The sequence below is a fragment of the Bombina bombina genome, chromosome 3 (assembly GCF_027579735.1).
Source record: "Bombina bombina isolate aBomBom1 chromosome 3, aBomBom1.pri, whole genome shotgun sequence".
In the NCBI taxonomy this organism is placed as follows: Eukaryota; Metazoa; Chordata; class Amphibia; order Anura; family Bombinatoridae; genus Bombina; species Bombina bombina.
The window spans coordinates 632419759-632441248 of NC_069501.1; the positions used below are offsets into that span (position 1 = coordinate 632419759).

The window sequence follows — 21490 nt, forward strand, 5'->3', positions numbered from 1 at the left end:
TGGTCTATTCTATTTCACTGCTTACCGGCTTATACCAAGGGCCCGGACAAAACCACCTCCTCCTCCGACTGATCGAGGCTGCGTCTGACCCGGCGGATGATCTGCCTGTACACCCCTACCTCCCGGGCTTTCTTCTCTGCTGAGGCCGCTAACGCAGACTGGCTGTAGGCGAAGTGGCGCGAACGGCGGCCATCTTGCTTCCTCTTCAAGGCCCGGCGTGAATGCCCTGCTTGGTGTTTGGAGGCATAGGGGCTCGGCTCTGCTCAGTGCGGGGAAATCGGAGGGCACAGACAGAGGATAACTGCGAGCTCACACATCTGCTCTTGACTTCTGGGTAAGACAAGTTCCGTCAACCAAACCGCACAGCAACACAGCCTTCATCACACTGCCCTTACAATTAATTTGCTGTGTGCACTCCCTGCTCCATTGACATTCCTACCTTTATCAGTGCCAGCAGCCCCTTCACTTCACTGAAGCGCACATCCTTTGCATGACTCCCACTGTCTGCAATTTGGCCGGTAAGTTCAACCCCAAAAACCTGGGAGGTGTAAAGGGGGTTTTCCTCCAGACTCTTTGGGGCATTAGGCAGCTCACCTACTTGGTGCATCCCCACATGGCCCTTTGCCTTATGCTAGATGTCCTTTGCACTTTACTTAAGTCTCAATAATAAAGAAGCACCTACTGACCAGGGGAAACATACACCACATGCCCTTGGACCTTAGGCATTCTATACTAGCCTTCTACTTTAGTCACAAGGGACTTTCCTCTGCAGCACTGTATGCTGTGTCCTGTAAAATCAGCCTACATCATTGTCCATCTGAGCCCCAGGCTCCCTCCAATCTCTACTACAGGCAAAGAGGCACCTGTGCCTCCCGTACGGCTGCTAACTGCCCCCATAAGAACTGTCCTGGACTGTATAATTCCTATTTGTGTAGCACTTACTTACATTTTATTTATACATAGCTGCTGCGCCAGCAAGGCTGTCTTTGGGTTAGTTGCCCAAGGTGTAGTGTTATTTGAAAATTGCTTTAACATTCTATTTTTACAGGCCTTAAGGACCAGGATAAGTGGTGCTCGCTATAGGTAGCTCCTCAGTCGGGCAATCTGGTCTTTTGCATCACCCTATTTGGATTTTGGCTGCTGTGTCAAGCTATCTGTATTCTGTAACATTCCACTCGTAGTAATATTTATGCTGCCTAACCCAATTTTTTAATTCTACAGAGTGTATGCTAGTAGTGTCCGTCTCTACATTACATGCCATAGGTTCAGCTTCTCACTGTGAACTACTTTGTTACCTACTCAGACTATTGTATAGTGCTATAGTATATAACTCACTGTAGCGATATTGTAAGTAAACCAATTTCTACCAGCTAGCCTACTTTCCTGCCTATTCATTGTAGGTGGGGGATCTCAAGCGGCCCCCCCTTTCGGACCTAGCTCGTCTGGGTTGGTCACTTCCTCCTCCCCTTTTCCCTTCCGTAAGTTTGTATCCTCTGTCCCTGGGCCGGGTGGGGATCTCCTTCCTCGTTAAGGTGTTTTGCTTATTGACCTTTGCTCGGGGGGGTTCTCTCTGGCTCTTTCCCCTTGGTGGCTTCTTCTTCAACTTCACACTGTGCGGGAGGATAGTTGGTCCCTAGTGTGACCCCCGTCATGGAGGGGTAGGAGCCGGAGGGTGCCTCTCGGCCCCACTCTGTGTGCTGACGACCATTACTTCTTGCCAATGCAATTATCTAAGATATAATTAGTATGGTGCCCCTATAGTGTTAATTGACCTGCTTCAATATTCATTCATCCAACGGTGACTCCCCTTGCTGAAGTTGCAAAATGCCTCATACTTCCAGACGTCATGCTAGAACTCCTGGGCCAGTAAAAAAAAACAGTTCTAGACCATTTCACCTAATCTCATAAAGAGCCGGAAGAAGATTCAAACGATGGGTTAAGCGAACCTGAATCCTTGGGCGAGGGCTCCCAACCCGTAGCTACTTTAGCTTCTGGATCCCAACATTTTATTACGGAGGTCACTCTTAAAAAAATGTTTGCTCGCCAAACACGCTCCATTACAAATGAAATCCAAAGAAGCCATGCTGAGCTCAAGAAAGACATCTCTGAGATAGGCGACAGGGTTGATTCCCTGGAGAGACGGCAGGATGACATCGCCACAGATCAGTCAAACCTCTTGGCGTACTCTGAAGCTTTGTCGGACCAACTAAGTCAACTTGAATTCAAACTGGCGGATGTTGAAGACAGTGCCCGAAGGAACAACATTAGATTTCGGGGGACACCGGAAGACATCACGTCCGCAGACTTGCAGGGTTTCCTTTTGGAGCTCTTTGGTTTATTGGGCTCTACCGAGGGCCTAGTTACTACTATGGAAAGAGCACATAGAGCTCTGCGCCCAAGAACAGTCTCGCAGGAGAAGCCAAGAGATGTTGTGGTCTGTTTCCACAGCTTTCCCTTTAAAGATAGGCTGATGCAGGCTGTCTTTCACAAACCTCAAGTGGCAGATAAATTCCAAACTATTCAATTACTGCCGGACTTATCGGCCCACACATTACAATATAGAAGACAATATCAGCCAGTCACAATGGCCCTCAGAAAAGCAGGCATAAAATACAGATGGGGCTACCCGACCAAGCTATTGATCTCAAGGGACAACCAGACACGCACAGTGTCCTCTCTGGCCCAAGGCACTGCATTACTTGTTCAATGGGGCATCATAAAGGGTAACCAGTTGGAACACACTCCTGGCAAGGCAAAACTCAGAGCCACGGTCGCCTGAATTGCCCGCAAAGACCAACGGTCCAAGAGACAGAAAACTCAACAGACGCTGGACTCTCAGGGCCCCCAGGCTCCCTCTCCATGAAGGCGAAGCTCCAATAGCTGACAACTAGATTTCCGACCACTCCACCTCCACATTATTGTTAACCACGGAAGGAGGTTTTGCATAATTAAAGGTACCCAAGTTAGGAATGACCTGCAGGGTCTCCACTACTTATGCTAAGCCTGTCTGTGTTCATACTTATATTGCTTTTAAGTTTGTTTAAAGTTGATTATGGGGCCGACCCGACACTGGTCAATTGTCTTTTTAATTGCAAAGGTGGGTTTCTACTACCAAGAGGTCAGATGTTTTGCATTGTTATTTTCTATTATTGTTGCTGTTTACGCTGCCTTCTGAGTAGATATATTGCACTATCATTCACTGTTGTTATTTATGTTCACTTGTATTATTTAACCTAACGCTCAGGTCTATTATCCTGAATAGATAATTGCATAATCTATCCCCCCTGCACATGGGGGGCGGGGGCTTCGGCCCTCTTTCTCTACATTCCTCTCTTAGCTCCACCCCCACATATAGGAAGCCCACGCCAGGGTTCCAACCAGGTGAACTATTTTCACCTCATTCCCTAAAAGAGCACCTAAGAATTTAGAGCCTAATTTTGTCCTTCCCACCCTGTCTATACCTCCCTTTTTTCCCCTCTCTGTCTTCCTACACCAGTCTACTCTTAAAGATGGCAAACCGCTTTAGAGTCCTCACCCATGACGTACGAGGCCTTAATTCTCCCTTCTAGAGGAGCCTCCTGAAACGTTAACTCACATTCCACAATCCGGATATAGTATTCTTGCAAGAGACCCATTGGCAGATGGGCTTCCCTCAATATTTTCACTCCCCCACATACAGAGTTTTAGAACATTCCTCCTTCATTAAGAAGGCTAGAGGCACGGCCATACTATTGGATAACAGGGTTGTATATGAACAGATACAGGCCTTCATAGATCGTCAGGCAAGATACACTATTTTGGTCTGCAGAATTGAACATGTACTTCACACACTGGTCTGCATATACTTACCCAACTCCAAACAACCCACATGTCTCCGCAAAATCCTCTAAACAATTGACAAATATAAACAAGGGAGGGTTCTGATCGCAGGTGACTTTAACATGACTTGGGACTCAAAGCTGGACCGTAAAACCTCGGGAGTAGGCAACAAGTGCTCTCAGGTGACCCTCACCTCCGCTCAATTCAGAGCCATAATGATTCACTCTGGCTACTTTGATATTTGGAGAACACTGCACTCTAGAGAAAGAGATTACACCCACTATTCACACCCACACAGCACATATTCCCGGTTGAACTATATCTTCTGCCAGGTGGGGACCCTTGACTCAATTGCCCGAGCTAATATTTCTCTTAGTTCCTGGTCTGACCACGACTTAGTCACAGCTGACTTACACCCTTCTGACAATCCGCCACCTAAAACAAATTGGCGTCTTCAAAAGACATATACTAGCAGATATCCCTTTTAGAGAAGAATTAAGACAAGACTTCACTGAATTGCTGGGTCGAAACGATAACGGGCAGACCTTGGACGATATCCTTTGGGGCGCTATTAAAGCGACGGCCAGGGGCCTTATTATCCGTAAACAGAGCCACTTGAGAAAGCTAGCGGGTCTCACTCTTGCGCAGGCATACACCAAGCTTAGGTCATTTAGAATCCACTAATCGCTCCTCCGTTAGCGAGGATACCTCAGTGCAAATCTCTAGAGTTAAGGAACACATTAACAGCTTAGAATTACATCGCACACAGCACAATCTTAGCAAACTAAAGCAACTCTTTTATCACAAGGGAAACGTAGCCGACACCATGCTTGCGAACAGACTTAGATATAAATTTAGCACTTCCCGTATATCCCAAATTCGACACAGCAATGAAATACACAAAAAGCCCTCCCTAATAGGAGAATGTTTTGCTGATTTTTACTCCAAATTATATAACATAGACATTACAGAGAACCCCCCCCCCCGCTTCCCCCCAAGATATCAAACTATTTTTGTTTTCTGTAAAACTACCCACACTCACAACAGAACAGCAAGATTCACTAACAGCCCCATTGTCCCTAACAGAAATCAAAAACACAATAAAAAACCTTAAACCCTTTAAAGCTCCTGGGCCAGATTGTTTTCCTGCTCAGTTCTACAAGATATATAACCAAGAATTCTCCCCATACCTGCTAAGGTTCTTCAATTTAGCAAGCAGCGAGGGCATCCTAGAGAAGGAATTCCTGAAAGCAACCATAATCCCCCTACCTAAACCTGATAAAGATCCCTTTCTTTAATTAAATGTAGACGTTAAAATCTATTCTAAAATTCTGGCCAACCGTATTGGCAAGCTTTTACCGAGTTTAATTGACCCTGACCAGTTGGGTTTTATCCACAATCGCGAGGGACCGGACAACACGAGGCGTCTCATTAACATTATATGCGAGGCCACCAGGATGAGCAAGCCTTTCTCGGTTATCTTTCTGGATGCCGAGAAGGTTTTTGACTGGGTCCGCTGGACCTACTTATGGGAAACCCTCAGAGCTTTCAATTTCCATCCTGCAAGGCTATCCAAGCTCTTTATTCCGCCCCGTCTGCTGTTGTCCGAGGTTTCGGCTTTCAGTCGAACCCATTTCGCATTTCGAATAGCACTAGGCAGGGGTGTCCTCTGTTCGCTCTAGCGGTCGAGCCTTTGGCTGCTCACATTCGGGCGGATGTGCTACTGCCGGGGATTAGACTCTCAGACACCTTACAAAAAATCTTGCTGTTCGCGGATGATATTACTATCTTTATGGCTGACCCTGGTAGAGCTATTCCTAGACTATTGGATATCTTAAAAGTTCTAAAATCAGAGATTTAATGGTGGGGTTACCCACAGGATTACATCCTCGATTTAAATGGACAAATGTGCAGGTCACCCACTTTGGAGTAAAGATTTCCAACAGTGGTACACAAATGGTAAAAGATAATTATCTCCCCTTGCTGGCAGAACTACGTAATTTAAAAAATACCTGGGATCACATATCTATTTCCTGGATGGGGCGCATTGCTGCTCTTAAAATGTCTTTTCTCCCTAAACTTGCCTATCTCTTCTGCTGCCTTCCAATCAGAGTTCCCATGCATCTCTTATCACAATTTCAGAGCAAAATAACGTAATTTATCTGGCAGGGCAAAACTCCCCGAATCGCTTAAAAAACCCTACAATTCCCCATTCACCTAGGAGGATTAGCATCTCCCTCAGTGGTAAAATACTACGAGGGTGCTATGCTTACACACATTTCTCATTGGGGAGTACTCCAGTCTCGCGACAGATGGCGGGAGATTGAACAGGCCTCATTGCCCCATAATGTCCTTTTTAAAGGATGTAATCTGGACCCCGCAACATAGTCACAGAATTCTGGGTATCAGCAATATGGTAATCTTAGATTGCTCTTCCGTCTGGGACAGGGTTCGGCACCGCCAACTAATTGCCCCTCATCCCTCCCCTATCACTTCGGTAGCTGGCCTCCTGACGGGATTGGTAGATTCTCATCCCAACACCTGGGCTCGGTTAGGGGTTAAGCAGGTCTCGGACTTCCGGTCTGCCTCACAACCGGATGGATTCCTAGACTTAACACACATGGAGCCTTCCACGGATATTCCTCCGTTCCTCTTCTTCGAAGCACTTAGGGTTGAAAGCTTCTTAAAAAGCTGTGGCTTCGTCCCTTCTGCATCCCGGCACCCCACCCCCAGGGAGTCCATCTGGCGAGGGGGGCGTAGACTGGTTAAGCCGCTATCAGTCCACTATAGATTACTAGATGGAACATTACTGCCTGAAACTGCCCCACACTTGATGAGGTGGGACACTCTTTTGCACTCCCAGTTTTCAGCGGACTTGTGGCAAAAGGCCTTACTTTTGACAAAAAAAACTCCTTCACTGTGTCACAATGTTTGAAACATATTACAAGGTTATTTCCCATTGGTACATGGTCCCCACCCGTTTGTCTAAGCTGTACACAGGAGTTTCTTCCCTTTGCTGGAGGAATTGTAGTCTCCAGGGCAGTATGCTCCATATTTGGTGGGAGTGCCCCAAGATCAAACCCCTCTGGGAAATGGGACTTCATACCCTTAATGACTTTGGAATTAGAGTTCCTGCTGGCCCAGCCACTACACTACTACACCTAGACTTTCACAACTTACCCAAACGCCAAGGCATGTTTAGCGTATACCTGTTGGCCTCTATTAAAACTAATATAGCTAGAGCCTGGAAAAGGGACCCATCCCCTAGGTGGGACGAGATTGTGAACACTATGGCGTTCCTTTACAATATGGAAAAGGCCATATACCTTGACCTAAATAAATCTGACCTATTCGAAATGATATGGGTAGATTGGAAAGATAAATATGATACCTCATGGAGCCCATCTGCCACAACACAAGATTCATTACCCACTTCCTAATAGGCAACCCATATGACCTGCCTCACAGATGCAGTCCCCAGACAGATGACATCCCCTACCCCCCCCCCCCCAATCTATGCACCCCCCTCTCCCTTTTCCACTTTGTGCCATATTCTCGGCACATAAGGTGTTGTATTGACTATCCTATGGTCTTCCACCAGGGTTCAATAGGGCTAACATTACTGATCCTACACCTGTGGTGACCATCCTCAATTTTGTTAGTTTGTATTTTATACACTTCTACTAGGACTGTTTGGTCCGTAACCTTACCAAATATGGAATTTTGATCTTGATGTTTGTGTAGGGGACCTGCGAGTCCTCCAATGTTATTTCTAATTCTTTTTTTTAAAATCAAATAGAAATTATTTTGAAAAAAGAAAAAAAAAAAAACATTATGAGCAATATCTATTGTAGGTTTAAAGGGACAGTCTACACCAGAATTTTTATTGTTTTAAAAGATAGATGATCCCTTTATTACCCATTTCCCAGTTTTGCATAACCAACACAGTTACAATAATATACTTTTAACCTCTGTGATTATCTTGTATCTAAGCCTCTGCAAACTGCCCCTTTTTTCAGTTCTTTCCCAGACTTACAGTCTAGCCAATCGGTGCCTGCTCCCAGATAACTTCTCGTGCACGAGCACAGTGTTATCTATATGAAACACGTGAACTAACACCCTCTAGTGGGGAAAAACTGTTAAAATGCAATCTGAAAGAGGTGGGCTTCAAGGTCTAAGAAATTAGCATATGAACCTCCTAGGTTAAGCTTTCAACTAAGAATACCAAGAGAACAAAGCAAAATTGGTGATAAAAGTAAATTGGAAAATTCTTTAAAATTACATGCTCTATCTGAATCATGAAAGTTTATTTTGGCCTAGACTGTCCCTTTAATGTCCATACATTTGTGCACAGCAGCTTATATTTAGGGAGCTGGGTGAAATCTCTGAGAAGGGAAATGTCCAAGTATTCAGCTTGCAGTTAGTGTCAGAACAAATAGGCTGAACCATGATGCGACCCAGCAGACAGACCTCTAACTACCGACTGCAACGGTGAACAAGCTGTATAGGAGACAATGATGGAGTACTGGCCTCTGAGCAACCTCCTGGTCCCGGAGGTCAAGCTTATCCTGCAGTTATGTCTGAGAAGTAGACCCCCTGGATCCCACTTAGGAAACTGTGAAGCTACGTGGATTATCTCACAGAGGATTGACACGTCCATAGGAAGGCACGCTGCATGTAAGTTTCTATTGCCATGGCCTGGTTTTTTTTTTTCCGGAGACAATCGAAGGCCTCTTGTTTATTTTTTTTAATAAAACTAGTTGGGTCGTTTCGGGTGCAAAATCAGAGGTTTTGGAAATGGCAATGATGCTCTTTAAAGCAATTTCTGGTCGCCTCACTGGCCTCTCATTACTTCGGAATGCAGGTTCTGCATCACAATGATTCGGTTCTTCCAAAGAAGCGCCAGTAGCAGGCAGTGGGTGTCAGGACCGCAAAACGCCACCACCCTCACATCTCGCTCCATTAGGCCTGGCTTGGCAGGGTTGCTGAGATAAACCGGTGCCACTTTCTCCGAGAGTTGCAACCAGTGTGTCCTCCAGAGCCGCATGGTGTCTAGTAAGTAAGCTGTATAGCTCCTCGAAGAAATGCGCAGAGACCTCCATAGCAGAAACTTAGTAAAGGCGTTGGGCAGATGCAATGAAAATTTGTGGTGTCTTATCACGCAATGTTCTTGCAGTACCTTGCGGGGAGTCACTGTCTTTTAACGATAGGAGCACCTAAGTGCCCTACCGGGGGGTTAGTTGGTAGACTGCAACCTTTGAGTTACTCCGGCATGCAGAGATAAGTATCAAGACCAGAAATAGTGGTATTGCGTGAGAGCTTACTTTGGTGATGAATCTTTGGTCAAGCAAGATATGCGATGTAGTGTTACAAAGAGGATTTTAAGTAGATTTATGCTGCAATTTGAAGAGACTAACACTCTTGCGACCTGTTATGGCGCCGCCCGGAATTTCCCCCCAATTTTTTTTTGTTTTTTAGACTTTTAACAGTATGTCTGGAAGCTTTAGGGCTCATGTTTTCACTTTCTCACAGTTTTTTAAATACCTCTGATAATTAATTTGGTTCAAAGATTGGAATGGCAGGACAATCCAGCCAAAATCTCTCTAGTAAAATCTGCTTCATTTTTTTTCTTTTATATGTCGTTTATACCTCAGTTGATGGTTGTGGGAGAAAAGTTTTGCCAGAGTTGAAGGTGTTTACTTCATTCCAAATAGTTGGTAATATCTCTCTTATTACAGGTACCAGTCTGGGGTGTTTGTAATTGCCTCGTTACTTAAGGGACACTGTACCTAAATTTTTTATTTTGTGATTCAGATTGAGCTTGAAATTTTAAGCAACTTTCTAATTTACTCCTTTTATCAAATTTTCTTCATTCTCTTGGTATCTTTATTTGAAATGCACTAATGTAAGTTTAGATGCCGGCCCATTTTTGGTGAACAACTTGGGTTGTCCTTTCTGATTGGTGGATAAATAAATAAAAAAGTGCTGTCCAGAGTACTGAAACCAAAAAAAGCTTAGATGCCTTCTATAAAGATAGCAAGAGAATGAAGAAAAATTGATAATAGGAGTAAATTAGAAAGTTGCTTAAAATCGCATGCTCTTTCTGATTTACAAAAGAAAAAAATTGGGTTCAGTGTCCCTTTAGCAATGTTTGTTCTCAGTATTTCTCTTTATCTTCAATGTTCTCTTCGGTGTGTCTATATTTTTTTGCTTTTTTATTGCTAAAGGTGGCTCTTACCAACTACCAAGGGGCCAAGGTGTAGTAGTCTGCTATGCATGTGAGTGAGTCTTGATGATTTAGCATTCACTTTTTAAGGTCTTTAAAGTTCATCACATTTTCTTAGTAGCCAAGGAATCTCTATTAGTTGGATGTTTTGCTAGGAACCACTAAAACATTCAGAAGTTCTGAAATAGATTCAGTGGCAACTTGTATTGTACCAGATAAATGCTAATGCATTTTTTTAATGTTATTGTAATTACTTGGAGAATCTGACTGGTCTTTCTTTAAATTGCCTTGGCCCAAATAGATTCAGTGACGACAAAGGAAAACTTAAGTGTTCCTAAGTATTGTACCAGATAAATGCTCATGCATTTTTTTATGTTATTGCAATTATTTGAAGATTCTGACTGGTCTTACTTTAAATTGCTTTGGCACAAATAAAAATAAAATTCCTGATGAATTTTCTATTTTAGATACAATTAAGCAGATCTATATGGAGTACTTTTTTTCTTTCGTAAAATGACGATGGTCCATAGTACTCTATAACATATGGGATATATGTCCCGCCACTAGGAGGAGGTCAAGAACCCATACAAGAGCTTTAAAACCCTTCCACCAACCATCTCTCTCTCTCTTTTTTCTTTTTGGCCTCCTAGGAGATGGTTGAGAATAAAGGTTGTTTCAACTACTTGCTTATGGATTACAAATTGGGAGCTCAGACCTATGGGAAACCCAGAGTCTCTGGGGAGTATAATTTACAAAGAAGCCAGAAAATAATCTTCACTGTAGCCGGATGATACAGGGACACAGGAAAACCTTATGTGCACAGCATTTCCTTAACAGGACTTCAACCATAACTACCCTCAGGCGTTGCGGGGACTCGTCCCTAGCCTCCCACTGTGGGACTCTGGTATTTTCTATTGCAATCCTCTGTGGTACTCAATACCTGCACTGGATCGACTCTACTGGTTACTGCTGCAACTGCATTGACATAGATGATATGCCTGGTAAGCCAGTGGTGGGGTGCTGTGTAAGGTAAGTGCCTATACACAGCATAGACACAGCCCCAATGCTATTTGTAGGTACTTTGACACAGGTACGGCATAGCCAGGGAACTTATCCTGCACCCTTCATGACACAGTTTTTCTCCCTATCATGTCCCTAACAGTTCTACTAGCATTGGGAACACTATTAGGGAACTCTCTGACCCTTTTTAACCCTCTGGTAGCTTTTGGGATAATTTTTTGAGCACTTTACAAAATTATGTGTATGGCCCTTTAATAGAACCAGCAATAGCTTCATGTATTATGCAGTTCTATAGTGCAGACTCCGGTAAGGCTAGGGAACATATTTTATCAGGGTTTATAGGGTTATTATGCTTGGTACACTTTATTTTACTTTTAAACATTCAGAAATGTTTTTTTTTATTATTGCCAAGTTACTGGCTTTACTCCTGGCTGTAGCCCAGTCCACTTTTTTAAACTAGTTTTTTTTTTATCAGCTATCTGGAGCCTCTGTGACTAGATTTCACCTGTAACAGTTGGGGGCTGATCTTTAACAGATTATAACCTGAATTTTAGTGCCTGCCAGTCCTAGGATGAGGGTGAGTACCCATACAGAAGATGCCAGCGGGGTGCTTTAGGGCTTGTTAATCTTACTACATTGGGCGCTATCCCTATAGCGACATATATTTGTTTATTTTGCAAATCTCTTCCAGTATGCCGGGTTAACCAAATCTTTGAGAATTGTGTACCTCAAATTTTGCATGCAAACCAAACACAACCTTCCACTTCTCAAAGGGAAGTTTGCCCATTACTTGTTACTCGGGGGGACTCTACTGATTTTACTCCTTGAATTTAAAAACAGCATGTATAAAACGTTGACAGATTTCTTTGTTTCGCTAAACCAAGTAAGACAAATATTACATATGGGGATTTATCTCATTAATGTGCAAAATCCTTCCCTTCAACCCCAGGACCAGTTCCTGCTCTCTTACAAAGCTCTGACTCTGAGGATGCAAATATATCTAGTTCTGATGGGGAAGTGTCATCAGATGAACTGGAACCTGTGCCTGATCCTGAATATGACAATGCCTTTAGATTTAAGGTGGAGCATATCTGCAATTTATTGCACGAGGTATTAAAGACTTTCTGAGGAAAACCCTGCTAAAAACAAGCCTGTTAATCGGTTAAATATTGTTTTTCAAGTCCCTGATTTGGTCTTTGACTATATCGCTAAGGAATGGAAAAAGCCAGGCATACCTTTCGCCCCTTCCATAAGATTTAGGAAAATTTATCCCATTCCAGAACAGAATTTGGAAGTGTGGGAAACTATCCCTAAGGTTAATTGTGCTATTTCTACAAACAGTACAACTATCCCTATGATGGATAGCACTTTGTTTAGAGACCCAATTGACCGCAAATTAGATTCCTCCTTAAGGAAACTCTTTCTTCAAACAGGCCCTTCACTTACACTGGCTGTTTCTCTCACCTGTGTGGCTGCAGCAGGAACACTATGGTATGATTCTCTAACCAAAATGGTGGCGGACAATTTGTCAGGGTTTTTCCCCTGCTTTGTTTTCCATGTGCTGCTGGCAGCCATTTTACTCACCTCTCTTGCTGACTCTGGTGCATAGTGTGTGATGCTGCTCATTTCCTGCATGCCCTTTTATGGCCAGACTGTTGTACATCATCCATGTGAGACAGGTTGCAGTCTCAGAATTGTGATGTCATCAGTTATTATTTAAAGGGCCTCTGTTCAGTATGCTTTGCCCTTGCGTTGTCTTAGACCTGTTTGTGAGAGTTTATGTGTATTACCTGGCTGTCTGACGTCCCTCCTGGTTTCTGATCCCTGGCTTGTTCCTGACTCTGCAGTTCTCCTTGTTCCTGATTCCGGCTTGTCTGACTACTCGCTTTGGCTCCTGACTTGGCTTGTTTGACCATTCGCTTTGGCTCCTGACTCGGCTCGTCTGACTACCAGCTCTGGTTTTGACTCCTGGCTTGTTATTTGACTTGTGGACTTTTTTTTTAATTATTTTTTGCTTTTAATAAAGGTGTGATTATTTTTGCACTTCTCGTCTGATTCCTGGCACCCTGACACAATTCCTTAACTGAGGATTTATAGAACTGCATTAAAGCACTTAAAATGGCTCAAGCATTCATTTGCGATGGAGTAATGGACATTATTAAGATCAATGTAAAAAATATGTCTATGGCAGTGCTTGCAAGGAGATCTTTATGGTTAAAATCTTGGTAGGTAGACATGATCTCTAAAAATAGACTGACTCTTTCCTTCCACGGCAAGATTCTATTCGGGTTCAGACTTGGACTGCATTATTAAGACAGTCACTGGTGGGAAAGGAGCTTTTCTTCCTCAGGATAAAAAAATCCAAAGCAAAGAACAGAAGAGGGTATCCGTTTTCTTTCTTTCACTCTTCATGTGATCAAAAGTCCTCCTCTTCTCAGAAACCTGAGTGCTTCAAGTCAGCCTGGAAGCCTGGTTCTTTATGGTCCAATCATTGCAAAAAGTCCAACACCACCACTAAATCAGCAAGAAGGTTTGGCACTCAAACCAGAATTTGTTCTCTTAGGGGTAGACTGAGTCTTTTGGGAAACCTGGTGTAGGTCAGTCCAGGACCCCTAGGTTCAAAAGATCATTTCTCATGGTTATCGAATAAGCTTCAAGCCCAGACCTCCGAAAGTGTGATTCCTTCAGTCTCATGTTCCCAAACTTCATTCAAAGGTGTCTGCCTTTCTACAGTTTGTTCAGGGATTAGAGGATTTGGGGGTAATTGTGCCAGTACCTCAACAGGGTCAAGGGTTTTATTCCAATCTGTTTATTGTCCCAAAGAAGGAAGGGACCTACATATCTGTCTTAGACCTAAACATGCTTGTCGGAGCTCCCACTTTCAACATGGAAACCATTCGCACAATATTTATTACTACAATAGACTTCAAAGATGCATACCTGCACATTCCCTTCCACAGGGATCAGTTCCTGAGGTTTGCTTATATAGACAAACACTACCAGTTTGTCGCTCTTCCGTTTGGTTTGGCTACAGCTCCACGCATCTTTATAAAGGTGTTAGATGCCCTGTTAGCAGTGATCAGAGCTCAGGGGTTCTCAATAGCACTGTATCTGGACGATATATTGGTGCAAGCTCCTTCTCTATCATTAGCGATCAATCATACTCTCAAGCTTCTACTATTTCTTCGTAAACATGGTTGGAAGATCAACAGTCCCAAAAGCTCTTTATATCCTGCTACAAGGGTAACATATTTTTAGGAACCACGCAGGTTAAAACTCCAGAGAGCATGTCTCTCCCTGCTGAGTACTCCATTGCCGTCTGTAGCTCATTGCATGTAGGTAGTGGGTCTTATGGTAGCCGCTTTAGACGCGGTTCCTTTTGCTCGCTTTTACTTATCTCTCCTTAAAGGGACACTGAACCCAATTTTTTCTTTCATGATTCAGATAGAGCATGCAAATTTAAGCTACTTTCTAATTTTACTCCTATTAATTTTTCTTTGTTCTCTTGCTATCTTTATTTAAAAAAGAAAGCATCTTAGCTAAGGAGCCAGCCAATTTTTGGTTCAGACCCTGGACAGCACTTGTTTTTTGGTGGGTGAATTTATCCATCAATCAGCAAGAACAACCCAGGTTGTTCACCAAAAATGGACCGGCATCTAAACTTACATTCTTTCTTTTCAAGTAAAGATACCAAGAGAATGAAGAGAATTTGATAATGGGAGTAAATTAGAAAGTTGCTTAAAACTGCATGCTCTATCTGAATCACAAAGGAAAACATTTGGGTTCAGTGTCCCTTTTAAGATAGCCATGCTCAGTCAGTGGTCAAATAATCATCAACATTTGGTACAACCAATAGCTTTGGATTCATCCATCAGACAATATCTTTCTTGGTGGACTCAAAGTCCTTCTTTGATTCTTGGGGCATTTTTTATTAGTATTTCTCTTGCAAGATGTATCGAGTCCACGGATTCATCTATACTTGTGGGATATTCTCGTTCCTTACAGGAAGTGGCAAAGAGAGCACCCACAGCAGAGCTGTCTATATAGCTCCTCCCTTAGCTCCACCCCCCCTGTCATTCTCTTTGCCTACTCTAAGTACTAGGAAGGGTAAAGTGAGTGTGGTGACAAAAATGTTAGTTAGTTTTTTTCTCAAGCAAAAGTTTGTTATTTTAAATGGTACCGGTGTGTACTATTCACTCTCTGGCAGAAAAGGGATGAAGATTTCTGCATTGAGGATGATGATCTTAGCACTTTGTAACTAAGATCCACTGCTGTTCTCACTAAGGCTGAGGAGTACAGGAAAACTTCAGTTGGGGGAACGGTTTGCATGCTAAGCTGCATTGAGGTATGTTCAGTCAATTTTTTTCTAGACAGACTGTGATAATTCTAGAAAAGGCTGGCAATATCCCCATGAGGGAAGTGTAAGCTGTATTCAGACACTTAGTATGGAATCCCATCTTGCATAAAGGGCTAATCTGTTACTGGTGACACTTACAGGAAAAACGTTTTTCTTTTTATTGAACACTTAACGTTTTTTGAGGGAATTTAAGGGGTCATTGTGGTTTATTTAAGGGTTATTAACCCACTTAACCCACATGGCTAGTTTAGAAACACTTTGGTGTGTTTCTTTTAGGCCCCACTAACATCGAGTGAGGTGGGAGGGGCCTATTTTCTCGCCTCAGTTGCGCAGTTTCTTTTACTCTGAAGACATCCAGCTGCTTCTCCAGAGGGTCCTGCTGTGTTTGAGGGCCTAAAAGAAGTTTTTTTCCCCCACAAATCTATCCTAAAGGGCAGGTAGGCGGCGCAGCAAAGCTGTGGCAAGGTGCTGAACGTTTTTATACCGGTTTTTGACGTTTTGTCAATCCGGTTTTTACATTAAGGGGTTAATCGTTTATTTGTCTGGCTGTGCAAACTTACTAAGGCTTTATGATTCTACTGTAAAAATTTTGTAAAGTTTACTGCTTTTTTACACTGTTTTGCAGAGTTTGCATCTTTTTTTCTCTTAAAGGCACAGAACCGTTTTTTTCTAAGTATTATTTACTTTGAATAAAGTGTTTTCCAAGCTTGCTTGTTTCATTACTAGCCTGTTTAACATGTCTGACATCAAGGAAAATCCTTGTTCAATGTGTTTAGAAGCCATTGTGGAACCCCCTCTTAGAATGTGTCCCACTTGCACTGATATGTCTATAAATTATAAAGAGCATATTATAGCACTTAAAAATATAGCAATAGATGATTCTTAGACAGAAGGAAATGAGGGTTTGCCATCTAGCTCTCCCCAAGTGTCACAACCAGTAACGCCCGCACAAGTGACGCCAAGTACCTCTAGTGCGTCGACTTCACTTACTTTACAAGACATGGCCACAGTTATGAATACAACCCTCACAGAGTTTTTATCTAAACTGCCTGGTTTACAAGGAAAGCGTGACAGCTCTGGGTTAAGAACAAATGCTGAGCCGTCTGATGCTTTAGTAGCCGTATCCGATATACCCTCACAATGTTCTGCAGTAGGGGTAAGGGATTTGCTATCTGAGGGAGAGATTTCTGATTCAGGAAAGACGCTCCCTCAGACAGATTCTCATATGACGGACTTTAAATTTTAGCTTTAACACCTCCGCTTGTTGCTCAGGGAGGTATTAGCGACTTTGGATGATTGTGACCCTATAGTGGTCCCAGAGAAATTGTGTAAAATGGACAAATACTTAGAGGTTCCTGTTTACACTGATGTTTTTCCAGTCCCTAAGAGGATTGCGAATATTGTTACTAAGGAGTGGGATAGACCAGGTATACCGTTCGCTCCCCCTCCTGTTTTTAAGAAAATGTTTCCCATATCTGACACCATGCGGGACTCGTGGCAGACGGTTCCTAAGGTTGAGGGAGCTATTTCTACTCTCGCTTATCGTACAACTATACCTATCGAAGACAGTTGTGCTTTCAAAGATCCTATGGATAAAAAATTAGAGGGTCTCCTAAAGAAAAAATTTTTTCATCAAGGTTTTCTTCTCCAACTTATTGCGTGCATTGTTCCTGTAACTACTGCAGCTGCTTTCTGGTTCGAGGCTCTAGAAGAGGCTCTTCAGATGGAGTCTCCATTAGAGGATATTATGGATAGAATTAAGGCACTTAAGTTGGCTAATTCTTTCATTGCAGATGCCGCTTTCCAACTGGCTAAATTAGTGGCAAAGAATTCAGGTTTTGCCATTTTAGCACGCAGGGCGTTATGGCTTAAGTCCTGGTCTGCTGATGTGTCATCAAAATCTAAACTTTTGAACATCCCTTTCAAAGGAAAGACCCTATTCGGGCCTGAACTGAAAGAGATTATTTCAGACATCACTGGAGGGAAAGGCCACGCCCTCAGGACAAATAAAATGAGGACAAAATAATTTTCGTTCCTTTCGGAACTTCAAGGGTGGTCCCGCTTCAGCTTCCCCTGCTGCAAAGCAAGAGGGGAATTTTGCCCAATCCAAGTCAGTCTGGAGACCTAACAAGGCTTGGAACAAGGGTAAACAGGCCAAGAAGCCTGCTGCTGCCTCTAAGACAGCATGAAGAGGTAGCCCCCGATCCGGGACCGGATCTAGTAGGGGGCAGACTCTCTCTCTTTGCTCAGGCTTGGGCAAGAGATGTTCACGATTCCTGGGCTTTAGAAATTGTGTCCCAGGGATATCTTCTGGACTTCAAAGACTCCCCCCCCAAGGGGGAGATTTCACGTTTCTCAATTGTCTGCAAACCAGACAAAGAGAGAGGCGTTCTTATGCTGTGTAGAAGACCTACATACCATGGGAGTGATCCGCCCAGTTCCAAAAGTGGAACAAGGGCTAGGTTTTTACTCAAACCTGTTTGTGGTTCTCAAAAAAGAGGGAACTTTCAGACCAATCTTGGATCTTAAAATTCTAAACAAATTCCTCAGAGTACCATCATTCAAGATGGAGACTATTCTACCTCTGATCCAGGAGGGTCAATATATGACTACCGTGGACTTAAAGGATGCGTATCTATACCTCCCTATTCACAGAGATCATCATCAATTCAGATTCGCCTTTCTGGACAGGCATTACCAGTTTGTGGCCCTTCCCTTCGGGTTGGCCACGGCTCCCAGAATTTTCACAAAGGTGCTAGGGTCCCTTTTGGCGGTTCTAAGACCGTGGGGCATAGCAGTGGCGCCTTATCTAGACGACATCTTAATTCAGGCGTCGACTTTCCAACTAACCAAGTCTCACACGGACATCGTGTTGGCTTTTCTGAGATCTCACGGGTGGAAAGTGAACATAAAAAAGAGTTCTCTCTTCCCTCTCACAAGAGTTTCCTTCCTAGGGACTCTGATAGACTCGGTAGAAATGAAAATATTTCTGACGGAGGTCAGAAAATCAAAACTCTTAACCACTTGCCGAGCTCTTCATTCCATTCCTCGGCCGTCAGTGGCTCAGTGTATGGAGGTAATCGGACTCATGGTAGCGACAATGGACATAGTTCCTTTTGCCCGCCTACACCTCAGACCACTGCAACCATGCATGCTCAAACAGTGGAATGGGGATTATGCAGATTTATCTCCTCAACTGCATCTGGATCAGGAGACCAGAGATTCTCTTCTCTGGTGGTTGTCTCAGCTAGCCGCGGCCAAATTCATCAGATTCCAGTCGGACAACATCACGACTGTAGCTTATATCAATCATCAAGGAGGAACACGGAGTTCTCTAGCGATGATGGAAGTAACCAAAATAATCCGATGGGTGGAGACTCACTCTTGCCATCTTTCTGCAATCCATATCCCAGGGGTAGAGAACTGGGAGGCGGATTTCCTAAGTTGTCAGACTTTTCATCCGGGGGACTGGGAGCTCCATCCGGAAGTATTTGCCCAGTTGACTCAGCTATGGGGCACACCAGAATTCGATCTGATGGCGTCCCGTCAGAACTCCAAGCTTCCTTGTTACGGGTCCAGGTCCCAAGATCCCCAGGCGGTACTGATAGATGCTCTAGCAGTGCCCTGGTCCTTCAATCTGGCCTATGTATTTCCACCGTTTCCTCTCCTCCCACGTCTGGTTGCCAGAATCAAGCAGGAGAGAGCTTCAGTGATTCTGATAGCACCTGCCTGGCCACGCAGGACTTGGTATGCAGACCTAGTGGACATGTCATCTGTTCCACCGTGGACTCTGCCAATGAGGCAGGACCTTCTAATCCAAGGTCCATTCAAGCATCCAAATCTAATTTCTCTCCGTCTGACTGCTTGGAGATTGAACGCCTGATTTTATCAAAGCGTGGTTTCTCTGAGTCGGTCATTGATAGCCTGATTCAAGCTAGAAAGCCTGTCACCAGGAAAATCTATCATAAGATTTGGCGCAAATATCTTTATTGGTGTGAATCCAAGGGTTACTCATGGAGTAAGATTAGGATTCCTAGAATATTGTCTTTTCTCCAAGAAGGATTGGAGAAGGGATTATCAGCTAGCTCCTTAAAAGGACAGATTTCTGCTTTGTCTATTCTTTTACACAAGCGTCTGGCAGATGTCCCAGACGTTCAAGCGTTTAGTCAGGCTTTAGTCAGAATCAAGCCTGTATTCAAACCTGTTGCTCCGCCATGGAGCCTAAACTTAGTTCTTAAAGTTCTTCAAGGGGTTCCGTTTGAACCTATGCATTCCATAGATATTAAGCTTCTATCTTGGAAAGTTCTGTTTTTAGTAGCTAACTCTTCGGCTCGAAGAGTTTGAGTTATGTGCTTTACAGTGTGACTCACCTTATCTTGTTTTCCATGCAGATAAGGTGGTTTTGCGTTCCAAAACTGGATTCCTTCCTAAGGTTGTTTCTAATAGGAATATCAATCAGGAAATTGTTGTTCCTTCGCTGTGTCCTAATCCTTCTTCAAAGAAGGAACGTCTGTTGCACAATCTTGATGTGGTTCGTGCTTTAAAGTTCTACTTACAAGCAACCAAAGATTTCCGTCAAACATCTGCATTGTTTGTTGTTTATTCTGGTAAGCGGAGAGGCCAAAAGGCTACGGCTTCCTCTCTTTCCTTTTTGCTGAAAAGCATCATCCGTTTGGCTTATGAGATTGCTGGCCAGCAGCCTCCTGAAAGGATTACTGCTCATTCTACTAGAGCAGTGGCTTCCACATGGGCTTTTAAAAATGAGGCTTCTGTTGAACAGATTTGTAAGGCGGCGACTTGGTCTTCGCTTCATACTTTTTCAAAATTTTATTAATTCGATACTTTTGGTTCTTCTGAGGCTATTTTTGGGAGAAAGGTTCTACAAGCAGTGGTGCCTTCCGTTCAAGGTACCTGTCTTGTCCCTCCCTTCATCCGTGTCCTAAAGCTTTGGTATTGGTATCCCACAAGTATGGATGAATCCGTGGACTCGATACATCTTGCAAGAGAAAACAGATTTTATGCTTACCTGATAAATTTCTTTCACTTGCGATGTATCGAGTCCACGGCCCGCCCTGTTTATTTAAGACAGGCAGTATATTTTTATTTAAAAAACTTCAGTCACCACTGCACCCTATAGTTTCTCCTTTTTCTTCCTAGCCTTCGGTCTAATGACTGGGGGGAGGAGCTTTATAGACAGCTCTGCTGTGGGTGCTCTCTTTGCCACTTCCTGTAGGTAAGGAGAATATCCCACAGGTATGGATGAATCCGTGGACTCGATGCATCACAAGAGAAATAAATTTATCAGGTAAGCATAAATTATGTTTTTTTGTTTTTTTGTCAGATCACTAAAGATGGGGCGCTTTGACTGAAAAATGCAGTTGCAGGCTATAAAATGTTGTCTCCTGTTGTGCATTTTCAATGTAAATGTGTCCATCATACATACCATTGCATTTTTCATCTCAGAACTTTCTTCCGATCACTAAGAACTGCCATTGTTATGAATTCTAAGTCTACTTAAAGAGGATATTAGAAGCTAGTATTTGTATTGGTCTTTTAAACCTTTCTTATTCTAGTATCCTTTGGATTGAACTCTATTTTGGTTTTTTTTTGGGGGGGGGTTGCAAAATTTGAAATGCATATTATCCATAGGTCTTATTTGAAAGACTGCATTGAACAATAGAAAAAAAGACAAACTTACTTGTGTCTTATTTAAAGTGAAAGTAAATCCTAGCGTTTTACAAATGCTAGGATTTACTATTGAAACAAATTAAGGGCACTTTCATTCATGAAGTATAAGATACTTCATGTAGAAAGCTCCTTTGATTCAATCGATCGCCGATCTTAGCTACTACAGCAGAGCACGGCTTAAAGGTGACGTTTTTACCTCTTAGCCAATAGCAGTGCAGTAAATCTGGCTCCCATGGGCGCCAAGCCTTATTTACCGCACGGCTATTGGCTAAGAGGTGAAAACGTCACCTCTTAGCCAAATTTTTTTTTAGCCGTGGGCTGCCGTAGCAGCTAAAAATGGCGATTGATTGAATCAAATAAAGGAGCTTTCTACATGAAGT

The 21490-nt window shown here is 43.2% G+C and overlaps 1 protein-coding gene across 4 annotated transcripts in view; it reads left to right on the forward strand.

Annotated features, from left to right (window-relative positions):
* VMP1 (vacuole membrane protein 1) overlaps positions 1-21490 on the forward strand; it is a 551238-nt gene that overhangs the window by 94611 nt on the left and 435137 nt on the right. The window lies entirely within an intron of this gene.